The sequence below is a fragment of the Dipodomys merriami genome, unplaced genomic scaffold (genome assembly GCF_024711535.1).
Source record: "Dipodomys merriami isolate MVZ:Mamm:240054 unplaced genomic scaffold, mDipMer1.0.p SCAF_35, whole genome shotgun sequence".
In the NCBI taxonomy this organism is placed as follows: domain Eukaryota; kingdom Metazoa; phylum Chordata; class Mammalia; order Rodentia; family Heteromyidae; genus Dipodomys; species Dipodomys merriami.
In genome coordinates, this window is record NW_027205048.1 from 274,723 (window position 1) to 288,051 (window position 13,329).

At 40.1% G+C, this 13,329-nt stretch overlaps 1 protein-coding gene across 1 annotated transcript in view; it reads left to right on the forward strand.

The window, feature by feature from the left end:
- Positions 1-13,329, forward strand: part of Sorcs3 (sortilin related VPS10 domain containing receptor 3) — a 415,789-nt gene that overhangs the window by 260,701 nt on the left and 141,759 nt on the right. The window lies entirely within an intron of this gene.

Below are 13,329 nucleotides of genomic sequence, written 5' to 3' on the forward strand. Positions count from 1 at the left end.
AATGCTGGAAACAAACTGATGTCACCATTACCGTCTATGAAGTTAGTCAACGTAGTTGGGTCAATGCCACCAAATTGAATAATCCAGAGCCCTAGCTAATATTTTTCTTAGTTATTTCTTGGGTGTTTCCTTACATTCTGTTTCAATTATTATCATCCTCACGGAAGTTATTTTCTCTGCCTTTCTATTAAAGATTAAAAAAAAAACTTGAAGCACAGGAATGATTTATGCATTTACCAATCCTGTTGCCCTTTCCTTTCTTTAATGCTAATACTATATATAATGAGGATCATGGCAGAATGGTTTCTGGGAAATACATTTAAAATATAGAATATTCCGATTTTTTTCTATGTGTTGCACAGTTTTCTGTAACTCTGCGGGCAAATATCCAGAGTGTTTCTCCAGCATTTTCTATTAGCATCAACTAGATGTCCCATGGAGACTTCATTTTGACGTATTCATGTATGCATACAAGGTATGATAATCAGACTTAAATCTCCCCGTCATTCTCCCTCATCCCATTCTCCCTACTTCTTTTTACGTTATGCAAGCAAGACTTCTTTTTATGTTATGCTGGAAGCAAATGGAAGTGGTTTTTGACCTGGCATCAGTCATATTTATTTTGTTTGAAAGATGTGATGTTCCATCATTCAGTATGTTGCCTTGTACATGTGAGTTCCTGGTGCTAGGTGCTAGGGCTTAGATTGTAGATAAAACAAACTGGAATACATTCTTGAGGAATACAAAAGAAGATATACAAATGATGCATACATCCACACGTAAATACATGTAATAAGAACATGCCACTCAGCCAATGTTCATGTTTCTTGTGAACTTACATTTTACCTATTTTGGGGACCTGAATTCTTCAGGTGACAAGCTACTCATACACAGGAGACAAGAGTAGCCATAGATCAGGTCTCCATTTCCATTTATCAAAAGTCCTCCTTGGTTCTCAGTGAGGTTCCATGACTCAAGATGTTTTTCTCCTAAAGCCCAGCCTCTTGGAGCACAGTATATGTGCTTTCTTCCCATGTGTGTTGTATTCCCACATGGTGAAATTTTCAGCAAGTATAGAACCTGCATTTTTTTTCTAGTTTTGCTTATTTCTCTAGATGTTTGATGAGAAGAAAAGGAGAAGCACTAGCATTGCTTGGCTACTTAAAACCCTTCAAAAATCCTTAATTGTATATTTTCCGAAAGGTTGCAGTAGCTTTCTAACTGATCTCCTTGACCCTAGATCAGCATACCAACTTCTAGTCCATTTACATCCCTTCCAAACTCATTTATTTAAAATAAAATTCAGCGTTCCTATTGTTGGTGGCTCTTCATCACCAACAGGATAAAATCTTACGCCTTAGGGTTGCCTACAGGAGTCTCCACAGCTGCAACCAAAGGTGCCCCATCAGTCTCTTGGGAATTCCTTAGGCACTATTGCTCTTCCTACACTTCCCTTATTTTAGTACACCTGTCAATAAACATAGACCTTTGTAGTCTCTATGAATATACTATGACATTTCTTTATATAAGTTTCTTGTATTTTCTTTTTGTTTGGAGTGCCTCTTTACCAGATATACTGACATGCTCAATTGAGATCAGAGCAGGCTCCAGTGCTGACTGTTTATGCATTTGTATTATATCTCCCCAGCTAGGTCTGTAAACTCCAAGAACAGGGCTATGTCTTATTCATCATTGTTTCCCCCGCACTTAGCATAATGAGTGGTACTCAATAAGTGTTTGTCGAACTGAACTGAATGGAGAAGATAAGGTACCATCCTTATTTTCGGAGAGTGTAGCTAGTTATCTCTTTCAAGCAAGGAAATCTTGTGTCTGCAGCTAACAATATAAGACAACTTAGGGTAATTGGCAATTGCTCACTGCATAAGCAATGCCCATGTGTAGAGTGTCTCTGAGTTTTTATAAGACTGCTGTCCAGGAATTACCCAGTGTGTTATTCAGTGCCTTTTTTATATTAATTCATTTAAATATATTAAAATACATTCATCCCTGTGGGGAACACCAACAACTAAACAATTATAATGCAGTGTGATGAGAGCTGTATTAGTGGGAAGCATGCGTTGTTCGTGGTGGGAAGGAGAGCTCTTCACCCTGCCTGCAACGAGGGTTGGTGCTGGCCTAGTGCATAGGAGGCTGGAGAGCAAGCGAGGTATGCAGAGATGAAGAGCACCGTGTTCCTGCGGGACAGGGGTGCCCTTGAGCCATGCGAGGGAGGAGAAAGGACACAATGACCAGGACCTCTCTACCCGAAACAATTTGTAGTTGTGGCAAGTAGGATGTCGGGAAAATACGCCAAACATGTTTTTCCTGGAGAGGTTAACTTCTCTATTTCCTTTCATTGAATCCCAATAATACTTAGGTTTCTCTATACAACTACTTTGAGTTTCTCTCTCGATAGTACAAAACTAATATTTGTGTTGATTTTAGCATCTGCCCTATCTTAATTTTCAAAGTACTCTGATGCTCCCCATCTCTTTTTTTTAAAAATATGTTTTTTATTGTAAAAATCTGGAACAGAGGGGTTACAGTTACATGAGCAAAGTAATGAGTACATTTCCTATCGAGCATTGTTGCCTGCTCCTTTGTTTTCCTCCTACCATCCCTCGTCTCCCACCTCCACAAATATACTTCCCCCTCCCCCTGCCCCCCCATCACCTAAATTATAAAGTTCGTTTTTTAACATAGTTTCTTGTACATCTCATTGTTACAATGGGTCAACCTGTATCCCTATTTAAGCATTTTGTTTTTCCCTTCCCCTTCCACATCAAATACAGTGAAAACAGGGGTTATATGGTGGGGGAGGAACATACCAAAGAAACAAAAAAAATCACATAGTACATTTGAAATACGTTAAAAACAATAGCAAGAAAAAAGTGTCCCTATCTTGCTTCCCATCTCTTTTTCCTCTAACATTGGTTACTCTATCTGGTTGGATTTTTGTTTGTGTGTTTGACTGAGACCAACTCTTGGTATGGAGCTCAAGCTAGCCTCAAATTCATGACTCGCTTGCCTGAGTGCCTCAGTGCTACAGGTACAGGTATGCAGAATCATGGCCTACCATTGTCATAATCTGATCGTGTGTTTGCTTTCTCTTACTATTCTTGCTGTTACTGCTTATTTTGTGTATGTTCTTTTTTTGGGGGGGGGTCCAGTCGTGGGGCCTGAACTCTGGGCCTGGGCACTGTCTCTCAGCTCTTCAGTTCTAGGCTAGCGCTCTACCACTTGAGCCACAGCGCCACTTCCGGCTTTTTTTCTTTCTGCTTATGTGGTGCTGAGGAATCGAACCCAGGGCCTCAGGCATGCAAGGCAAGTGCTCTACCACTGAGCCACCTTCCCAGCCCGTGTATGTTCATTTTTAAAGCATTGAAAACCATCTCAAATAATTGACTGAAATATGGATTTTTATTCTTTTAAGGGAGTATGAATTTAGAAAATTGGAATGTGAATCAGAACAGTCTTTATTGAAAAGGTCTGATTCATACTTTGGTGATTAATATGTGCCTATGAAGCAAGGACAGAGCCGGATCCTTCATTCTGACGGCCTCTTTCATTTCAGCTGCCTCTGAAAACTTTCTCAAAGCAGAAAACCCACAAACCAACAGCAAATTCTCTTTCAGTTTAAACCTACAGATTGTATCTTATAGAACATCAGCGTAGGCAGCAGTCAGTTCACCTTGACTACCATCTAACAAACAATAATCTTTGGAAGAAACAGTTGTGAAGTCACATTCTTGTAATCTTAGCTCTCAGGAGGCAGAGGCAGGAAGATCAGCGTTCAAGGCCAGTGATTTGGCAACATAGCCAGATACTATCTCAAAAGAAGTAAAAAGGTAGGAAAATCATTTTCTAAAGGAAGTCTGAATAGAAAGAATGAGATGCTATCAGAAAGAAAGAAAGAAAGAAAGAAAGAAAGAAAGAAAGAAAGAAAGAAAGAAAGAAAGAAAGAAAGAAAGAAAGAGAGCGAAAGAAAGAAAGAGAGGGAGGGAGGGAAGTGGGAGGGAGGGGAGGGACTAATACAGTTGTGAATCAAATAGTAAAGCATTTGTCTAACAAGCAATCTTGAGTTGCATCTCCTCTGTCAAGAGCAAATGTAAAAGTAGAATAGAAGAATCTTCTGAAGAAGTTACGTTGAATAGTGGTGAGAATTGAGTCTAACATCTCTGGGGAGTTTCACCAAGCTGGACTCTCAATTTTATATTCCACTGAAGGGTGTTTTCTCTCCCTCTCCATTTCTTTTATCCCTTCCATTTGACCAGCCAAATTTGAGCAACCAAAAATTTGAGCGATTAAATAAATCACTTTAGTGGTACATGACATTTAAGTACCTTTTCCTGCATTTTCTCACTTTCTGAAATATTGATCTCTTATGTTTGATTTTAGTGCTAACAGAGACAGATGTGAACTCTGATAGCCATTCTGCCCCTCATCTTTCCCACCTCTGAATGCCAAGTGTTTTTTCTGTCAATTTCACATAGAGTCTCAAGAAAATTTGTCTCAGGCGCAACCAACAAATGGAGGAGCCACTCTTGGAGATTATACACATGTGTGCGCGCGCATACACACACACACACACACACACACACACACACACACACAATCTCCAGACAAAATGAAATCAGTTTGTGAGAGACATCTTCCTTCCCATGTTTATTGCAGCATCATTCAAAATAGCCAAGAAAATGAAACAAAGTGTCTATTATCTGAAAAATGAGTACAGAAAATGTGGCACATAGACACCATTCAGCCATAGAAAGAATAGAATCCATCATTTGCAATAACGTGGAAGAAACTGGAGATCATTATGTTAAGCAAAATCAGTCAGAAAGACACAGACACAGGAAGACAAGTACCATGTGTTCTCACTTGTATGTGGAATCTACAAAAGTGGCTTTCATGAAAGTAGAGAGAGAGTCAAGGAGTGGTTACAATGAGCTGCAGAGGGAACATAGGGAGAGACTGATCCCTAGGAACCAAAATTTTGACGAGCTATTGCACTTTAGGTGACTCTAGATGACAATAGTGTACTGCCAATTTCAGTAGCTAGAAGAAAAATCTTTTACTTTCATCATAAAAAATGATTTATGTTTTAGAAGATAGATGTTCTGATTTGAGTGTTAGACAATACATCCATGTAACAAAACATCACACGACACTCCATAAATCTGTACAACTTTTATGGTTTTATGTACTATTTAAATAATAAACTATTAAAAATGGAATGTCTGGAAGGATTGGTCTGCAGAATTCCTAGCACTTCTTTAAACAGTGCAATTCTAACTCTGTTTGTTCAATATATATTGGATTCCTTAACACTCTTTCATTTGACAAAAACATTCCACTGTTGATAAATGTTTAGAAACCATTCACTTTTTGTAACATTATTGGCTCCCTGGGTCAAAGGTCAAAGTTTTTCCTATGTGGATAAGGAATGTCCCACTGGGAATGCAGGTGAGTTCCAGGCCCATACCTTTTCTCTGTCTGCATATGAGTAAGAGCTGAGGCTATATGTTTATCGAGCAATTATTTACCTGAGCAAGGATGAATCAATACATGCAAATGTATGTGCATTTGAGTGCAGAGTTTAAATAATCAAAAACTCAAGTTGCTTCTAAATAATGATATGCCTTCATTAAATTATTTAACAACGCTCTTCCCAAGGGTATTAATTTTGCATGAAAATTGTACCATCTCTCATTTGCTTCTCTGAAGGAAAGCTGCCTCCCCACAGCTGATCTAATTCCTCTTTCTTGGTTATCCTCCAGCCTGTATGAGGTATGCAAACTACCTACACAGCTTCTGCAATTTAAAGGTATCCCAAAGGTTCGACCTCACCTTATATTTTCCTACATATGGAGAACTAAGGTGACCACCTGGATGGCTTTACTTCAGGGACTTTATGAATGATCACTTGATCTCCTGCCATTGAGTATGCTGTTAGTACCTTTTCTGTGTAGGGCACCTACGGTTATATAGTGAAATCAAAAGAGGCTAGTTCTTCCCGAAATTGTCTTGCTTTAATGGGGAAGAGCCTGCTGGGAGGGCCTCCATTCTGCAAGGAGAAGAAAGAAACAATAAGCTTTCGTCTGTAGGGTTAGGTAAAGACAAGTTGCTTTCTATGTTCTAAGCCAAGGTGTTTGAAAATTTGGTCATTTTCCCTTATAATGCAGCCTTGGGAGTGGTGGTCTCAGAGAAGAGACTATTGAGGCAAAATTCCTTCTGTGATATGATTTGTACCCAAGGGGTTATGATACAGAAACGAGAACAGGGTCTGTCCCAGGCATTAGCTGACACGGTTATGCTACAAGAGATGGCATAAGCCTTTTCCGTAGCTTCTCACCATGGCACACGAGATAGCTTTTCCATGCAAAAAGGACTAGATGAACAAATTGTCATTTTGCATTGAATTTATTTTGAAGGTATGCTATCAGCCTGACTTTACATATCTAAACTATGAGAGAGAAAACAAGTCAATAATTAATGTGCTTAAATGGCAGAGAAGATGAAGTCCTAAAGCAGGAAGCTTCTAGACTCTGCCAAGACTTTGTCCACATATTCCATAGAGTCTTTGCTGCACAAGAAAAAAAAGCTCTTTTTCATTCTTTTGTTTTGCCTTTGAAAATCAAGTTTTTTGAGACATGGTCATATTTTATAGCCCAGGTTGTTCTCAAACATGTTTTCTTCCTTCTACCACCTGAATGCGATAGTTGTTCATATGTGCTATGACACTTGGCTTCTCTTACACTTTTGTTCTTGTTTTTGTGCTGTTCCTGTGGCTTGAACTCAGGGCTTGGACACTGTTTCTGAGATTTTTTGCTCAAAGAAAGTACTCTACCTCTTGAGCCCCAACTCTATTTCTAGATTTTTTGGTAGTTAATTGGAGATAAGGGTCTCAAGGACTGTCCTGCCTAGTCTGGCTTCAAACCAAGATGCTCAGATCTTCCTGAGTAGCTAGGATAACAGGCATGAGCCACTAACATCCAGGTTCACTCACTCTTTTAAGAAGCCTAAAATTTCCCTGAAAGATTATAAGTAGCAACCCAAATATTCAGAAGAAAGAGATGGTTGTTTTGTGGGCTGACCTCAGGAATAGAACAGAAACACACCTGGGCCCCTGAGTGTGGCTGCATGAGCCTAAAGCATCTATAATCACTTACACACTAACATGCCATCACCAGTCACTTCTGGATTCCTTGAAAATTCTGTAAAATTGCCAACACGACAGGTAACATGGTGTAAATACAGCTAACACTGGGTGTGAGTACTTTCAACTACTTGTGATGCTCTGTGAATATAATTAAAAGGTAGTATGACAATGGACATGAACACATGTACTGGGTGGTTCTAGGATGATTATAAGACCACAATGAGGACAGTCAGTGCCTTGCCTACAAGAGGCAATTAGTTTTAAACACAAAAATGCTACTACTATAAATTTTTCTAGAAGTGCCAGCAATTAATGATGCTTTTGGGGCCAATGAGCAGATTTCTATTGAGTCACTAGAAAAATGCCAGATGCAATATGACAGAGGCAGAATACATTTCCCCTCCTCTCAAGCAGCTTATGACTTAAGCAGTTGGTGGTCTCATGTGGAGAAAAGAGCTCTGGACTATAATCAGGGATCTGCCCACTACCAACAAGGGGACACTGGGTAAATCACTTAGAATCACAAAACACTGATTTCTTCATCTCAGTAGAATGGAGTCATGCTACTTGCCCTGTGCAAATTGAAAGGTTGTTGTGAGGATCAAGGGAGATAATAAGGCTTTGAAATGCTTTGAAAACCACAAAGCCCCATAAATTGCTAGAACAGAGAGACTAATCCATGTGTAAAACATCAGTCTCACTCTTTTGGGTATGCACATCCTCTTTTATGAGCTTTTAGTAACCCATTACATAAAATATTACTAAATCTCTTCTGCACATTCATTTTCTTTTTTATTTTAAATATATTTATTGTAAAGATACTGTACAAAGGGGTTAGTGTTACATGAGCAAGGTAATGAGTCCATTTCTTATTGAGGATTGTCACCCCCTCCTTTGTTTTTCTCCTACTATCCCTTTCCTCCCCACCTCCCCAACCCCTACCTCCCCCTGATCCCCACAAAGTTGTAAAGTTCATTTTCAACATAGTGTCTTCTATATTTCGTTGTTACAATGGGTCATCCTGTTTTTCCCCTTCCCACATTAGAAAAATGTATATACTTGATGCACATTCATTTTCAATTTGTCTTGGGTTCAATTCATACTTCCATGTAAGATAAAACTTTCCTACCTCGCTAGCTTCCCACCTGTCAATGAACCAATTGCTCACAATCTTTGTGGGACTTCAGATATTATGGTGCTGATGTATCTTTCAAAGACTTGTCACATCTTAGACCTGAGCTCACTGCATTGAAGATGGTGCTTCAGGCACTATCATGGGAGGTAAGAAGCCTTGATGGTGTGGCTACTGTTCTCATAACAAATTTTTATCTTTCTGAAAGAAAAAAAAGCCCTGAAGCTTAAATTAATATGTTGTAATTAGTCAAAGGAAACTATTTGGTGATATTTTCAATGATGTTAATTTGGCCTTAATGGAAGAGACTTTGAACGTTGGATAAATAGCAATTTCATCATTAGAGACACAGTTATGGCACAGAAAGTTAGAGGAAAATGGAGATAGAGGTGCAGATGCAATCTTCAAAAGAAAGCCAATGAAGACATCTTCACAAATAATGTGTCATTGGGATGCATCTCTCATACAAGTGATGGTTTTAGTGACTTGATTTAAAAGTGCTCTTAGTGTTTGAAATATTTTTATTGATAAGCAAAACATTGCAGTGTCCAGTTGATATTTGTATAGAACATCTCACATGCTTCTAGCTCATGTTTACAGAGTTTAAGCAGTTGTAGGTAGGGAAGGCTGTGTCTTCTCCACACTGACCACCTCTGATTTATCTCCATAAGAATCTCCTCTGTCATTCTGATGCAGATACAAACTTTGAGGGTGTCAAGAGCCTCTGGGACAAATTGGCAGCTTATAGATAAGTGCTCTCTCTATATCAGGTGAACAACCCCAAGCCTCGTGCCATATGAGTTCTCATAGGCTTTCTGGTAGGATGGAGCCCCCCAGGTGGAACCAATTCAGTGATTCAATGATGCTATCGCTCCCTCCCTGTTTTCCATGTTCTTGCTGCACCACACCTGTTCCTCTAATTTTTCTCACAAGACAAAAAAACTATTTTCATAAATGTCCTTGTCCAAGCTTTCTTTTGCAGTGAACCCAGCTCAAGGCAGCCTTAAAAGACCAAAGTATTTATAAATCTCTGAATGCAATCCAGCATTTAAGATGAGTAGACTACAAGAAAAGTAGAACACTTCAGTTCTCAATCTAGTCACTTAGTCCTATTCCTCCTCTCTTCTCAGGAACCTGATCATATTGTCTCTTGCCTGTTTATTTTTAAATTCTCATTCCTCTTCCAAACTTCCTATAGTATGTAAATATTTCTAAATATCTACCATGCTTAAATCCATAAAGAACTTTCTTTGACCCCCGCACGTCTCTGTACAATGATTTCATCTTTTTTTTTGCAAGCCAATTTCTTGAGTGCTGTCTGTATTCGCTATTCCTGTCTCCCATTTCCCTCTCTCTGTAACCCACCTGAGACTGACTTCTGCCTCTGCCACTCCACTGAAATTGCTTTTGCCAAGTTCATCAAAGATACTGTGGAATGGTATCCACACTACGCCTCTCAGTAATTAACTCAGTTGACCTGTCTGCAGCACTCACATCTCCGGGCTGCCACTCCTGTCCTGACTCACCTCCTGTCACCGCCTCCTCCTCCCTCTTCAATACCAGCCCAGTCCTACTTTCCTACACAAGTGCCCTTCTGCTACCTGCCTTTAGGCATGGGCTCTCCCAGTTGCTCCTCTGAGTTCTGTCTCTTCATTTGCTACCCTGAGGAAAGCCATTGCATGCACTCCTCCAGTGTCAATTACATCCAAAAGCTGATGCCTCACCTGCTTGTCTCAGCATAACACAGACAGAGAGAGGGGCTCCAAGGATGAGTCTTTGTTCACAGAATACCCATTCATCCCTTAGGCATGACAGTCTCTCTCCATTCGGAGCTTTACGGTGCACGTCCCTAATAAATTATTAACATGTGTTTCTTTCCCAAGAGATCTAATGAGATTCCATGCAAGTCACAGTATTTATTGTTTACAAGACCAACATAGCCTGGAATGTTTTCCTTTCAAAGAAGAGTTTTGCAATTCACTATGTGTTATAAAGCAAGCGTTGGCCTTTCTCTTTTGATGTATAGGGCTGGGGTATGGTTAACTCACCTGTATTAAGTTGTGTCCACCTTTTCATGAGTATTAAGTTGTTTCACCTCTGAGTAATTGGCCCTGGCCTCCTCTGTGATTGTGGCTCAGAGGCTGATATTGTTATTTAGAAGTGTCTCTAAGGGCACGAGGAGGAGGGGTGGTGTTAGATATGCTGCGTAATGTGTTGTATAGGAAAAGTGGCCCTTGTGGTGTTTAGTTACCCAGGAGCCTCATCTCCAAGTCTTGGTCAGAAGGCAAACCCCATCATCAGCTTAAATGGATGAGACCAGCTACCCTGCTCTGTCTTTCCCACAGTTTGGAAACCAATAATGTGAACATTCTTCTTCAGAATGTTGTTTTCACCTGGAGGCACCAGTTTTACCTGTCCATCAGCAAATTAAAAAAAAAAAGAAAGGTTTTCATAGTTAGTAAAGGACCTCACATTTATTTAGTGCCAAATTTATCCTTGACATCTGTGCATTTTATTTCATTGAATTAAGCTTTAGTGACCACACACTTTGATGTGTTGATATTACTGTTTATGACATTCCTGGGAGGAAACTGAGTTTTGGTGACATTTAGGGGATCATTCTTTTGTCTGTAGCTGAGGAAATGGCAGGGTTAGGGGCTTGACCTTAGGGCTGTTAGAGTTCCTAGAAAGTGACCAGGTATTTCTCATTTCGTTGTTTTCTCCACTTTTGCACCAAACCACTGCTATTTGTAGAAACTTTTCTGGCTGACTTCAGGCATAAGTGGATGGTACCCCATCTTGGTAGGTAACAGGGGCAGAATAACTTAACCAAATCTCTGAAAAGTGGTCTCTTTGTTAATACCTCTTTTGTGGTTTTTTTTTTTCTTTCATATCAGAAACCTGCATCATTTATCTAACAGAATGATGAATGGGACTCAGTGCAGTGCACTTGTGCCTATACTCTCAATATTGTCCCTCACCACCACCTTACCACTCACTGTGGTGCCAGGTGGAAAATTAGTGGTGAATCATCATTACCAACCACACTTTCCATATATTATCCAATTTCTTCTTTGTGGGGAGGAAGCAGGGTTTTCTTTGGAACCATCTTCCAGGGCTCTGAGGAGTTATGAAGTTATAACTGGGCTAAGTGTCCCCATTCCTGTCCTCTGCCAAGTCCCATTAAGTCCTTCATACCCATTCGGGTAGGCCTGGCTCCCAGGAGACCTCGTTTTCTAGAGCTTTCTCCTATTAAAGATAATTATACTGCTGTAAAAACAACAGTGCTGATAATGAAGGCAGTTGGGTTGTTGACTGAGAAGTAGACTATTAAGTCCAGTTCTCTTGTCATTATCATTCTAACTAGGATATATATGCCTATTAATTTCTGGGTTTCAGCCTTTGAAATTTTTAATCGCCCTGCCTTTAACTCCATAACTGGTTAATGGGGTAAACAAACACTTTCAATTTCTGCAAGCAGCTTTTTTTTTAAGAAGCCAAAACCCCTCAAGATTGGCCAGAATGAAGGCTTCTTGATGTTTCATGGTGGCAGATTAATCATCTTGATTGGACGGAGAAGGTTCTGTATGCTCAGAGCTGAGACAGGCTCAGTGTAATTGATAGACTCATTCCTTCATTCCTTCACTCATCCAATCACTAACTGAACACTGAATTGGCTCTTTTTTCCCTCTGTGTAAATGAAAGGACAACCATGGTAAGCAAGACAAAATCCTTTTCTCTTCCTTTTGCCCTTAGTCTGAGGAAAGGAGCTCTTTGGTCTCATACTCAGCAATGCTTGAAAAATATTTTAACAAAGAGCTAGTCTTTGTGGAACCATTGCTTCCAAGACTGAAGAGAAGCTGTGTGGAGCCACAGGCAAGGAAGACTTCCTGGAAGACAGGGGAACAGTTACTGGAGGACTTAATTGAGAGGTTCCATGTTAGGACCAGCCATAGTCCAAGGCAGAGAGACCATTTAGGGTCAGGAGGGGCATGTGTGTGAGTAGGGTGGGCAGGCAATCTTGGGTGCAACTCTGGTTTCAGTATGAAGTCACTCAGCAATTTTGGACCAAGGATTTCCTCCCTCAAGCTCACTTCCCCTCTTGGGAACCATAGGACTGCCTTCACCAAAGGGCCTCCATTTGGCTGCCATTGAACTGCTTCCAGACTCCACTGTGGAATTCCATCATACAAAGCACACAGGCAGAGTGGAGCACATGTAGAGCACAAGGTGTGGGCATGGCTTCACTACCCAATCTTCCTCTTCTTCATCCCTTGGTGGACACTGCCTCAGTACTTTGTGGATCTGTGAACTCCACAGAAGCTGCCTGGAAAGCAGTGGAGGCCCTCTGGGACTCCAGGAAGCCCCTTCCAACACCCACGAATCTGCCCACTCCAAGGGTCACTCCATTTAGTCAGGCAGGCAAAGGGAACTATTGTTTGTATTTCCCTAACTCATTTCTTCATTGTCAGAATAATATTATTTTTTAAAAAGATATCTGTGAGGTAGCTAAATCTTTCTAGAGAACCATTGAATCTTCCTTTCTCGTTGCACATACATCTTCTGGGGGCTGTACGGGGAAATAACACAGTAAATAAGAGATAAAAAGGCAATAACTAAAAAGAGAAGGTTATGATCCCTGGAGATCATACATATATAAGAAATAAATATGCAAATATAAGAACATGTTTCCTGTCTGGTTTATAGTCTGGAGAAGAGAGACCTAACACAAGCAAAGCAATAAATAAGAACACTAATTGTATGCAGTGGTAAATCTGTGAACACATATACATACTGGTGAGAGACACTAATAGGAATGTATTCATGTATTCAGTAAATCCCTCAACAAATATTTTGGCCATCACTTCTGTCCACAAAACGTGGGGTTATACTTGGGAGATTTGTAGCAAACGAGGCAGACTTTACTATTTAGATAGTTATTAGGAAACAGAAAGAATATAAAAAATGAATTCAAAGGGAATTGTGTATGTGCACGCGCGCGCACGTGTGTGTGTGTGTGTGTGTGTGTGTGTGT